General features: G+C 49.8%; 1 long non-coding RNA gene across 2 annotated transcripts; it reads right to left on the reverse strand.

The window, feature by feature from the left end:
* Window positions 1-1,038: 1,038 nt before the first annotated feature.
* LOC115282401 lies at window positions 1,039-10,169 on the reverse strand. Of its 2 annotated transcripts, none has more exons than XR_003904625.1 (4): window positions 10,029-10,169; window positions 9,349-9,414; window positions 2,516-2,705; window positions 1,039-2,201 (listed from the first exon to the last, which is right to left on the reverse strand). It is a non-coding gene; the product is annotated as an uncharacterized LOC115282401 (long non-coding RNA). The 2 variants fall into 2 exon arrangements; XR_003904626.1 differs by lacking the exon at window positions 10,029-10,169 and adding an exon at window positions 9,836-9,892.
* Window positions 10,170-11,670: the final 1,501 nt, after the last annotated feature.

An 11,670-nucleotide genomic window follows, 5' to 3' on the forward strand; every position in this document is an offset into this window, starting at 1 on the left:
TGCACCCACTGTGGGGCTTGAACACACAACCCTGAGATCAAGAGACACATGCTCCACCGACTGAGGCAGCCAGGTGGTCCTCAAGGTGACTATTAGAAATGTGAGCTAACCCAAGGGGTGTGGCCAGCTTAATCAGGTAGAGCGAGTGACTCTTGAACCCCGGGGGGTCATGACTTCCAACCCCCCACTGGGCGTGGAGCTTACTAAAAATGAGTAAATAAATAAAAGAAATGTAAACTTACCCTTCTACCATTGTTAAAAATGAACCTCACCTCAAGTATATATTGTCTCGATGTCTTGAGATACTAATGACAGTGGGCCACGTACACAACTTGTAAATAATTGAACACATATTCAGGGTGCATGCTCAAATCTCATCACGGATGAGATACAACTTCTAAGTACGGGACTAGTCATCTCACACGGGGTTTGATTTGGGCAAAAATTCTGAAGTCGTAGGTTTTCGAATCCCAGGGCATGAACTGGTTTCCTACTCTATCAGTCCTACGCATCTGAAATTCTATGTGTTGCATTTATCTCTTAGAACAAAGAATGCTTATAGTCCCAGCATGGCCACCATGGCTCACTTCTCTGTCATCGCCTTGGTCCCTCTCTTCCTTCTGAAGGGAAAGATTCACTGAGCTCCCTGGAGAAAAGCACCCAATAAATCGGAGGCGTTGCTGAAGTCATGTTACTATTATTAACAGTGTTGAGCCCTGGATCCCGGTGAGAGGTTTCTGAACACATCCAGCCGCTCATCTCCTGAACCCAGGGGGTCTTCTGGTATGTGAGTCTGTTGGGATATGGAGGCTGCTGGGGCTTAGAAAAACTCAAGCCCCCCCCAAGGGTGGGGCTGCCATTCTCTAAGAAGGGAAGGTGTAACCTCCTACTAGGCGAAGTGAAAAGTTAGACTAACCCAACAACTGGTTGAGGAGAGCCTCCCTCGTGTCAGCCCTGGAGCCAAAGCCATGGAGCTAACGCCTTCCCGGGACACTTGGGTACCCGCACCCCACTAGAGAAGAATCTGGCAGGAACACATGTGCATCAACTTTTATATTAAAATAATTATTTTTCCTTTTTCAAAGCACATTTGTGCGGGGAAGTTATTGGCAGGCGGGATTATTATCTACAATATGTCCAAGACTTATTTATTGAGCAGGTGCCCCAGGCACAAGGCACATCGGGAGAACGAGATCTCACCGTGGTGATGATCCATGGGGGAGAGCAGAGACATGCATGCGAGCACCCCAGGAGGTGGGCACAGGGGCCTGAGAGCTTCCCATGGAGAGGAACCGGCGCACCAAGGTGGGATGCGGGTGTACTCATGGAGGCAATGAACGCGGGCTTGAGCTTTGAAGGCTAGGAGGGTCTCCAGGTGGAGATGAAGGAAATGACATCCCCCAGGAAGGATTGGAGCGCCAAATGGAAAAGCCCAGGATGTGTATGGCCAACAGTGAGTAGTTACTTCTGGCTGGCATCTAGAGGGTGAAGAAGAAGAGTGGGGTTGGACTAAAACCAGGTTTGAAACAACTACATGCTGGCCTGTGAGATCCGAGTGTATCTTCAGCGAGCAGCGGGGAGTCTTAGGAAATTTGGGGGGCAGGTGAGGCAGTGAATCCAAAGAAGTCGGAAACAAAGCAGAACTTGACCATGGTCCTCTGGTGAGTTAGTCTGTGGGCTGGCCAGGCCTTGAATTCAGAGCCGTGTGGATGCAGGCAAAGCTCCTGGACCTCACAGTGACCAGACATAGGTGGGTCTGTGGGAAAGTGCTCGAGGCCAGACCCGAGCAGTTTGCTTCTCTGGGAAACCTGGAGCCGGAGTTTCCGAGTAGCTGGGCGTTCTACCCTGCTGCTGGCTTGGGTCTTGTTGAGCTGAATCTTCCCATGGAACCTGGCTGGTGGATGAGCCAGTGGCTGGACTGCACTCCTTGGGAACCCAAATGGGTTGGGCTGGGAATGGCAGAGTGTGGGATCGCTGCAATAAAACGAAGGGAGAGGAGCCCTTCAAGTGTCCTGGGGTGTGAGGCGCACAGGGCGTGGGGCCTTGCATTCCTGGATGGTTAAGCCGCCGCAGCTGATGATTATCATTATTATTCCTGCTCTGGCTTCTCCGAGCTTTCATCCTGCAGGACCCTGCCTTGCTGGCCCGGCGTCACCAACCAGCAAGGCCTTCTGGGGGAGGGCGGGGAAGGCGGCTCCTGGCTGCAAAGGAACACAAGACTGTGGGTTCTTGCCCCATGAGCTCAGGGAACTTTTTAGTACTGGGCAGCTTCCTAACCCTAGAAGCACGGGCAGAATCTCTCAAGGGAAAAACTGAGGCACAGAGCCAGGGAATGATTGGATCCAGGTCCTATACGTAGAGACCCCTCCCCTTCCCCCCCCCCACTACCCACCAGGCCATGTGTATCCTTCCCCAACTGGGGCAGATCTTGTCAGCCTGGAAGGGAGCCAGGGAAGGTGTGGATTCTAGAAGAGAGAACTGGACTGTGGCCAGGACAGCAGAGCTGGTCCCTTACTTGCTAGACGCTGCGGGCATCATTAGGTCAGGCTCTTGGTTTCGCGTCTCCCTGGAAGGTCCTGCCATATGGGTGGGTCTTCCCCAGGCCCCTGAGGGAGGCCGGCGCCGCAGACGTGCCGAAAGCCTGGCTCTCTCACATCAGAGGCCACATTTGGCATCCGGGGAGAGGGAGAGTCGGAAAGATGGGCCTAGAGGCAGAGGGACAGACAACGGCTCAGAGACAGGGAAAGTGGTGTGTGTGTGTGTGTGTGTGTGCGCACGTGTGCGCACCACACCAGGCTCCCATGGTGACATGTCCCTGCTTGTCAAGATAGGATCAAAGGGAGAAAGACTGGCAGGAAATGTGAACAATGACTTGATGTTTGAGTGGGGGGCTGAGTGGGATGGTCCAAAATGCATGGACCCAGTCTGACAGCGGGAGCCCCTGGAGAACGGAGGGCGTGGCCCGCAAGGCTGCAGGCTGAGACCCAGCCGGAAAGTGCTAGAGTCCCCCTCTTTACTAGTGGCTGTCCACCTACACAATAGCAATCTTTGGGAACATCTTCTGGCTTAAAGCACAGGTGATATGACACAGAAGATTAGACCAAGACTAAGGAAGTTGGAGGAGAGAAGATAGTCAACAGAGCTCTGGCCGCCTCCACACACTCTCAGATCTTCAGTGCCTCCCAGAGTCGGCCAACCAGCCAAGCATGCCTTTATCGAGTGTTAACTGAGCAGCTACTATGGGCAAGGCACTCTGCTTCGAGGGGTAAGACCTAACCCTCTGTCCCCAGGAAGCTCTCTCTGGAGAAAGTCAAATCTTGCCCTTGAGGCTTCCCTCCCACTCCACGTAATACAACACCAGCTTCCCAAGGTGTCTTCTTCCTGCCTGGGCCATTTTGGACCATGTCTGCACTGGCCCCTGCCTGTGCTCCAACCGTCATCTCTCTGAGTTCACCCAGGAGCAATGCTCATCTTGACACCTTGAATGGTCTGAACCATTCAGCCTTCAGCCACAGAGGTCATCCCGTGGTCTCACCAGCGTGATCAGGCTTCTCCAAGACGTACCGCTCTTTGGTGACCCTACCCTCTTCCAGATCAAACGAGGCCCGTTAAGCCTCCCACCCCTTACCTTCTCCTATCAGTGACCTGAAGAGCCTTCAGGGGTTCCCCTGTTGCTTATCAGATACAATTTGAACTTTTGGGCTATTTCCCAGGGGCCACCCACCTGCCTCTAGCTCTTATTACTATTACCCAACAGTGTCCCTTCCCGTCCCCAGTACACCAGTGTTTGTACTGTAACTCTACATCCGAAGAGGAGCGAGGAGCGCTTTAAGGGAATCCCTTCCAAGTTTATAGTTGATTTTTTTCAGCAAACATTTACTGAGCAGCGGCTGTGTGCCAGGCACTGTGACAGGTACCGAGGACGGCTCTGGTGGTGATCAGGACAGACATGCCTCTTGCCCTGGGGGAGCCCATGAACTCGCAGGGCAGACAGACACCAATGAGGAAAGTAGAATGTGGTGTGTGGTCAGACTGGATGGCCACCCGGGTCCCAAGAGTCTGGGCTGTCCTTCCACTGTGGCTTTCATAGATCTCTTTGACTTCCTGCCTGGATTCTTCACAGAACAGAGTGTGTCTTGCTGAGGAGGAGGGGAGAATGTTCCAACAGGATGTCCACAGGGTAAGACCCAAAGGGCGCCAGCCCCCATTCTTCACCCCCATCCCCCCAGAGGTGAGGTCCCTCCCTTCCCGAATTCAGTCTCCTAGGGAAGTGACGCAGGAAGCAGGGACAGAATCGAGAGCCTAAGAATTCCACGTACAAACAAACTCATTGAGAAGCAGCACTGAGAAGACACTTCACAATTTCACCACGCAAGGAACTGTCAGACCCCCCCCAGCAAGCAGCCCCCTCGCTGTGTGCGAGACCCACTCTCCTCTATTCTCTTGACTGCGTTGCCCATGACAGGGTGTGCTGTCGTGTCTCATTTTGAAACTTGTCCATGAATGAAGGCTCTGACACCTCATGAAACTGTTGGATGTTGAGTCAGTGTTTAACCACTATAATTGGTAGAAATGTCTTCCAACTGTCTAACCAAGACGAGACAGACACTATAAATTTCACCCTTGTTGCTTGGCGGCCGCCCTCTGCGCAATGGAGAAAACAAGGAAAAGTTATGGAGTGTTCCCTACTCCAAATGCTCCAGAGAAAGTTCAGGAAAATGAACATAAGTAAAAGGCCATTGGATCTGATGACTCCCCTTCTCTCTAAGTGTCAACATCCCAGATGGAATTCTCTTAGAGGGTATGAACAACCCCAGGAGCGGGGAGGTGCTTGCCAGGGGATGTCCTCCTGGGTGCCGTTCTCTCCCCACTTGGCGCTTCTGTCACACAGGGTGATGTGCATGGTCAAGGAGCTGAAATGGACCCCAAGAACGCTGGGGGTGGGGGATGGGGCTCTGAATATGAATTGCAGTGGTAGAGAATTCTTTCTTTGGTGTGCCTGGTCAAAGTGAAAGTGTTTGGAACTCTAAAACAAAAAAAAGCATTAGAGAAATAAAATTTTCAAAGACTGCTGCGCTACATCTGTGGGAGTTTCCTAAATGGAGGGGCAACTCACTATACTGGAAAGAGTTTCCTTCCCTTTCCCTTCTTTCCTTCCTTCCTTCTTTCCTTCCTTCTTTCCATTCTTCCTTCCCTCCCTCCTGCCCCCTCCCTCCCTCTCTCTCCCTCTCCTTCCTCGAGAATCCAAACCAGTGAGTTCCTACAGAAGGATGTCTCTAGAACCACATCCCCAACACCTTCCTCTTCTGGCTTCCAGCCTCAGCCCTACCTTGCCTTCAGGTTGAGCTAAGTCCTGGCACCTTTCATGTCATCTCTCCCATCTAGTTCATCTCTGGTTGAATGCTCCTTTCTCTCACTTAACGCCATTAAACTCTGCAGCTTGGTGTGATTATGCAACGTCTCATGCTCCCCCACTGTTTTGCATCCACGACTCTTGTCTCCTTAACCAGGCTGTAAACTTCTAGAGGGCACAGTCCGTTCCTTACATTTTGGACTCCCTCCTGAGCACTGGTCTGGGCACGTCAATAGACCTTTGCTGAGACCTCCATTTGCCTTTCACTTCTCATTAAACATCAGAGAAATTCATACAGGGGAAAAATTCATAAGTGTAATAAATGTGAATAAGTCTTTGTTTGGGTGGAGTAACATCTTCTACAACATCAGAGAATTCCTAGTGGAAAGAAACTGTATCTGGTGTGTCCATGGGAGAGCCCTCAGGTGAGTTTGGAGGCTCAAAAGGCACAGCTGACATTGACTCAGTATTCTGGAACTCAGTTACATGAATGCAACGACTGTGGGGAGACCTTTGCTCACGACGGTACCTAACATCGGCGTGCCTACTAGAGAGAAGCCACGAATCCAAAGAATGTGGGAAAGTCTCCCCTGCGATCTTCGGCAACCAATACCCAGGAATTCACTTGTGAGTAAAGAGCAGGAGTGCCTGGGTGGTTCAGTCAGTTAAACGTCCGACTTCAGCTTAGGTCATAATCTCGCAGTTTGTGGGTTCGAGCCCCACCTCGAGTTCTGTGCTGACAGCTCAGAGCCTGGAGCCTGCTTCAGATTCTGTGTCTCCCTCTCTCTATGACCCTCCCCCACTTGTGCTCTGTGTCTCTCTGTCTCAAAAATAAATAAACTATTAAAAATTTTTTTGAAAAAAGAGAGAGAGTAAACAGCAGTGCTAGGCATGAGGGGATACCACGCAGTTTGAAGCCCCCACAGCTCCTGTTTCTGTGTGGTTTGTCTCTAGATCCATTTCCCAGCTGAAGAAACTGAGACCTGAAGAAGTATTGTACACTGTGGATATAACTGCACTGTTACAACTTTGATTTGTGCCTTTTTCTCCTTTTTTACAAAAGTTCATTTATTTTGAGAGAAAGCGCAAGTGGTGGAAGGGCAGAGAGAGAGAGAGGGAGGGGGGAGAGAGAGAGAGGATCCCAAGCAGGCTCTGCACTATCAGTGTGCAGCCGCATGTGGGTCTCAAGCTCACAAACTGGGAGACCATGACCTGGGCTGAAGTCATATGCTTATCCGACTGAGCCACCCAGGTGCCCCCACCTTTTTCTTCTTTGAACTTGAAACACTGCCATGCCTGTTTTCGTTTGTCTTCATCTCTCACTAGGGAAGGGAAGGGAAGGGAAGGGAAGGGAAGGGAAGGGAAAGTATGGTTCCTCCCCTCTCTGCGTTTGTTATCAAAGGAGAGGTGGGGCCGGAAGGGCTGTATCACATGCAGGGCACAAGTCAGACCAAGAACTCTAGTCTCTGGGGACCTTTATTTCACGAGTCAGGGACCATGCTGGGTGCAAAGGGAGATCAAAGGTGAGAAGAGAGATCCCATGCCCTCAAGTGGCTTATAGTCCAGAGGGAACAGACGGTCCTTTAACGGGAGTGCATATGAGATGCAGGAAAGGAGCCCTAGGTAAGGCTTCACAGACGAGGTATTGTTTGAGCCGAGATGGACAGGATGAGGGCTTTGCCGGGCAAACAGAGGAGCCGGTTTTCCAGGGAGAAGAGCATGTGCAAATGCACGGGAGTAAGAGAGGGCGTGGCCTATCGAGGATCAGTCCGTTAAGCATCTGACTCCTGATTTCGGCTCAGGTCATGATCTCATGGTTCACGAGTTCGAGCTTCACATCATGCTCCTTGCACTGCCAGCACGGAGCCTGCTTGGGATTCTCTTTCCTTCTCTCTCTGCCCCCCTGCCCCTTCCATGCATACACACTCAAAATGAATAAACTTTATCTTGTTTAATTTTTTAATGGTTTTTTTTTTTGAGAGAGAGAGAGAGAGCGTGAGCAGGGGAGGGTCAGAGAAAGAGGGAGACACAGAATCCAGAGACAGGCTCCACACTCTAAGCTGTCAGCACAGAGCCCAGTGCGGGGCTCTAACCCAGAGACCGTGAGATCACGCCCTGAGCCGAAGTCGACGCTTAACTGACTAAGCCACCCAGGCGCCCCATAAATAAACTTAAAAAAAAAGAAATGAGGAATGGAGGCTGTCCCCATTTGTTCCCACATTATGGCGGGATTCTGTCTGGGTGTTGGGATAGTATTAAAGAATAGACAATGGTTTGTCTTAAGCTTGCTTCACTGAGATCTTTGAAATAACCAGTTAGTTTGATTTGGGCCCAAAGACTTGGTGACATTTTCCCCATGTACCCCGTATGATGACGAATGCGCTTACCAGTATCCCCTATGATTCTTTAATACATCGTTGGCCATCTTCTCTGTCCCCATTTACTAGAATCGGTAAACCTGAAGCGATCTCAAAGTATTTCTCTCCTTCTTGTTTTTTTCTCTAAAGAGCTCCAAAAAGAGTGGATTTGAATCTCCTAGCAGTCTCCCTACAGGTAGCATTGCCAGATAAAATATGACAGCCAGCTAATCTGAATTTCAGATAAACAATGAGTAATTTTAGTACTCAGTACTATATATTTAGTACTACTCTGTTAACCAAATTATTTTATTAGCCAGAACATTCTGTTCCCAATGTCACCACAGGACACTTTACTGTATATCCTTTGATATAATCTACAAGATAGATTGGTATTTAAGTCTTGAAAGTTCTAGTTGCTTCTTCCAGGTGACTTTTTCTGTAGAGACACAGGGAAGGAAAGGAAGGCTGTGGTTCTGGAGGGCTGGCAAGGGTCAGAAGTGTGAGGTCTGGTCCCTTTTATTTCGCTGTCATGAACTGTGACACCGATTCTTCTGCCACTCAAGCCTGAGATTCAGACAAGCTCAGCGCCCATCTGAGAGTGTCGCCTTTATTGACAATTAATGGGGAGAATCATCCCACCCCTCCACGACCAAAGGACCCCCAGGATCTTTTGCTTAAGTATCTTGAGATTTTCTTGTTTAAAATTGTGCTTCTGCGTCTCCCTCTCTTTCTGCCCCTCCCCTGCTCACACTTTGTCTCCCTCTCTCTCAGAAATAAATAAACATTAAAAATTTAAGGAAAACAAGGGGCACCAGGGTGGGGCAGTCGGTTAAGCATCTCACTTCAGCTCAGGTCATGATCTTGTGGTCTGTGAGTTCTAGCCCTATGTCAGGCCCTGTGCTCAATGCTCAGAGCCTGGAGCCTGCTTTGGATTCTCTCTCTCTCTCTCTCTCTCTCTCTCTCTCTCTCAAAAACAAACATTAAAAAATATCTTTGTTAATGTGCTACACAATGCATTGTATTGTATTGACAATCTATATCATTGTCTTTGATCTTGACTACATAACGGTGAAGACCTTCACCATCTATGGGATGCGACCGAAAGCTTGTCTTTGGATTGGATGCATATAACCTGGGGTACTCACTGTTATGGGAAACACACAAACGAATGTGAAACAACAGCTGAAATCTACAAGGCTGGTCATGGTTGGCACTCAGTTTCACTCAAGGCTTTGGCTCCCGGGCTCCATCCCACCTGACTCCCCCCATGTTGAATATTCCTCCTGCCTTGAGTCTTCACTCTCCAGTCCCCTTCTCTGTCTGAAGTCCTCCGATTTACCTTGTTTGCAGCTGAGGCTCAGCCTTGACACCAGCTACGGCTTCGCAGATGGTCACTGTTCACTTCTGGGTCACTTCCTGCCCCCCCTCCCCGCCCCCGGTCCTCCTCCACTGTAACACATGGTTCAGCCTGGTGCTCCTGGAGCTTTCACATCAATTAGTTGTTCAGCCCTATGTGGTGACCGATTTCCACATTTCCCTACTCATCCCGGTTAAACATTTCTAAACGCGATGGTGTATAACAGTTTATGAAACCCTAAAGACCCTTGGGTTTTCTCCCTCCGTAAAGGAACTAACCTTCCCAGCCACCGGCAACGGGCCGCACTGCACAAGGATAGTCCGTATCCTCTTGCACTCGCCTTACTTCTAGAAAAAGGTGGCCCGAGGGGCCAGGGGAATTAATGACTTAATGCCTACAAAGCTCTAGGAACAACTTGCTGCAGATAAGGTCTCATTATCGCTAATTGTTATTATTATTGTTATTATTGTTATTAACTCAACTCCTATGAAAAGCTGCCACAGCGTTGCTAACCACCTCAGGTCTGGGGTTTAACGAATGCCTCCTCTGACTGCCAGAGGCCCCAGGCGCGTGTTCCCACCCCCACATCCGGGCTCCACCTCCTCTGAGCTCCACCCACAGGGTCCTCTCCACCCCCAATCTCCATAGTCCTGACCTGAGCCGGCCCCGCTTGCTGGGTTCCTGCCAACCACTCCCCCTCCCATTCCACCCCAGCCCCAAACATCCTCTTGCACCTTAACTGCCCCTCCCCCAAATCTCACACACCTCCTTGGACCTTGCCTTCTTTTTCCTGCAATTTCCTAGCCCCCAACACACGTCTATGGAGCCCAAAAGTTTTCCAGAGCCAAGATTTTGGGGGGTTATGGAAGTTAAGAGAGGGTCCCCTGACCCCCACCGCCCCCAACTTCCCCGTTGCAGCCCTCGCTTCCTGCACTGCATCCGGGGCCTCCCGACCCACCTCCGTGAGAACCTCAAGATTGCTCCGTAGGTGGTGGGGCCGGTTGGGTGGGTTGGGTGGTGTAGGCTTACAGAGCTTGGCACTAACTCACAGCCCAGTAGAGCTGCCTTTTTTAATGAATTAATTCCAATTTAAAACAAAAAAATCACTTCAGTTGGACCTCAGCGCATGCCTCCGGGCATATGTCACATCAATTACAGTTAACAGTTTATCTCGCTGCCTGAAAGAATCTGTGAGCCTCTTTACAGACTCTAACAGGGTTCGGACCTAACTGCCTTAGATCACTCTGTGCTGGAGATAGACCTTGAGGCAGAACCCCCAGGGGAGGAAGCGGGCTGCTATCATCTGTTGGAGATAGGAGGATGGCCCCCTGCGGCGTCCCTGCCTCCAGCTGCCCGTTTCCTAACCCTTGGGTCTGCCTCTGCCTTTGCTCGGATACCTGGGAATGAAAATGTTGCAGGTGGGACACGGACTCTCTTCTCTGATACCGATCTCCCTCACATTCCAAGCCCACTGCTGCCCTGGCCTATCTGGCCATCTTGCATGGATAAAGATGAAATCTCTGGCCCTCTTAACAACAGGCGGGCCACTGAGTTGATCTGTCCTTTTTTTTTATACGAGTGGCCGATGGCGGAGGTGGGGTGCATTGACAATTGCACAGCCGTTAGATGTTGCTTAAGGGCAGATGTGATTTCCTAATGGGTCTTGATTCCCACCTTGTGTGACACTTGGTAGATGTTCTTCAGAAAGTTGATACAACGTTGAAGACAAGGAGGGGGACCCACAAAGCACACCTACAGTATTTTTCCACATGCAAAGCAAGGAGGCAGAGAAGGGACTGGCCTAACCTTAGCTTCATTAACAATGACCTCTTGGGGCACCTGGGTGGCTCAGTCGGTTGGGTATCTGACTTCGGTTCAGGTCATGATCTCATGGATTGTAAGTTTGAGCCCCGCGTCAGGTTCTGTGCAGAGAGCTCAGAGCCTGGGGCCTGCTTCCGATTCTGTGTCTCCCTCTCTCTCTCTCTCTGCCCCTTGCCCCCTCATCCTCTGTCTCTCTCTCCTTCAAAAATAAACAAACATAAAATAAAACATATATATAAAAAAGTCTTCTTTACCCTCTCCACTAATAAATGAAAAAAAAAACCCAACAACATTAGTAGAGCAGGTACATACACATGGTTTTCCTTATCTATTCAACTCATTTATTTATTGGCATATAGGAGTTGACTGTGAATCATTTGTCCTTTTCTGTTTGCCAGAATTGTCCTTTTGAGTCCAAACTTCCAGAGAGCAGAGACCACATGTGTCCAGTTTGCTTTGTATGGTATCCAGCAAAGGGCTGCAGCATAGTGTCACGGGGAAGTCCTGGACTTGAATCCTGGAGACCCACATTTTAGTTCTGGCCGCGTGACCCTTAAAATCCAGCCCTCGTTTTTATCTGCTGTTAAAAAAAAAATGAGAACAGCATTTCCTGCTCTTCCTACCTGCCAGTGCAGAGGGAAGGGTGAAACGACGTAATGTAGACTACAGATTTGTAGAAATTGTCACCTGAACATTATATATATATATATATATATATATATACACACACACACACACACACACACATATATACACACACACACACATACACATTATAA

The sequence above is a fragment of the Suricata suricatta genome, chromosome 17, assembly GCF_006229205.1.
Source record: "Suricata suricatta isolate VVHF042 chromosome 17, meerkat_22Aug2017_6uvM2_HiC, whole genome shotgun sequence".
Classification (NCBI taxonomy): Eukaryota; Metazoa; Chordata; class Mammalia; order Carnivora; family Herpestidae; genus Suricata; species Suricata suricatta.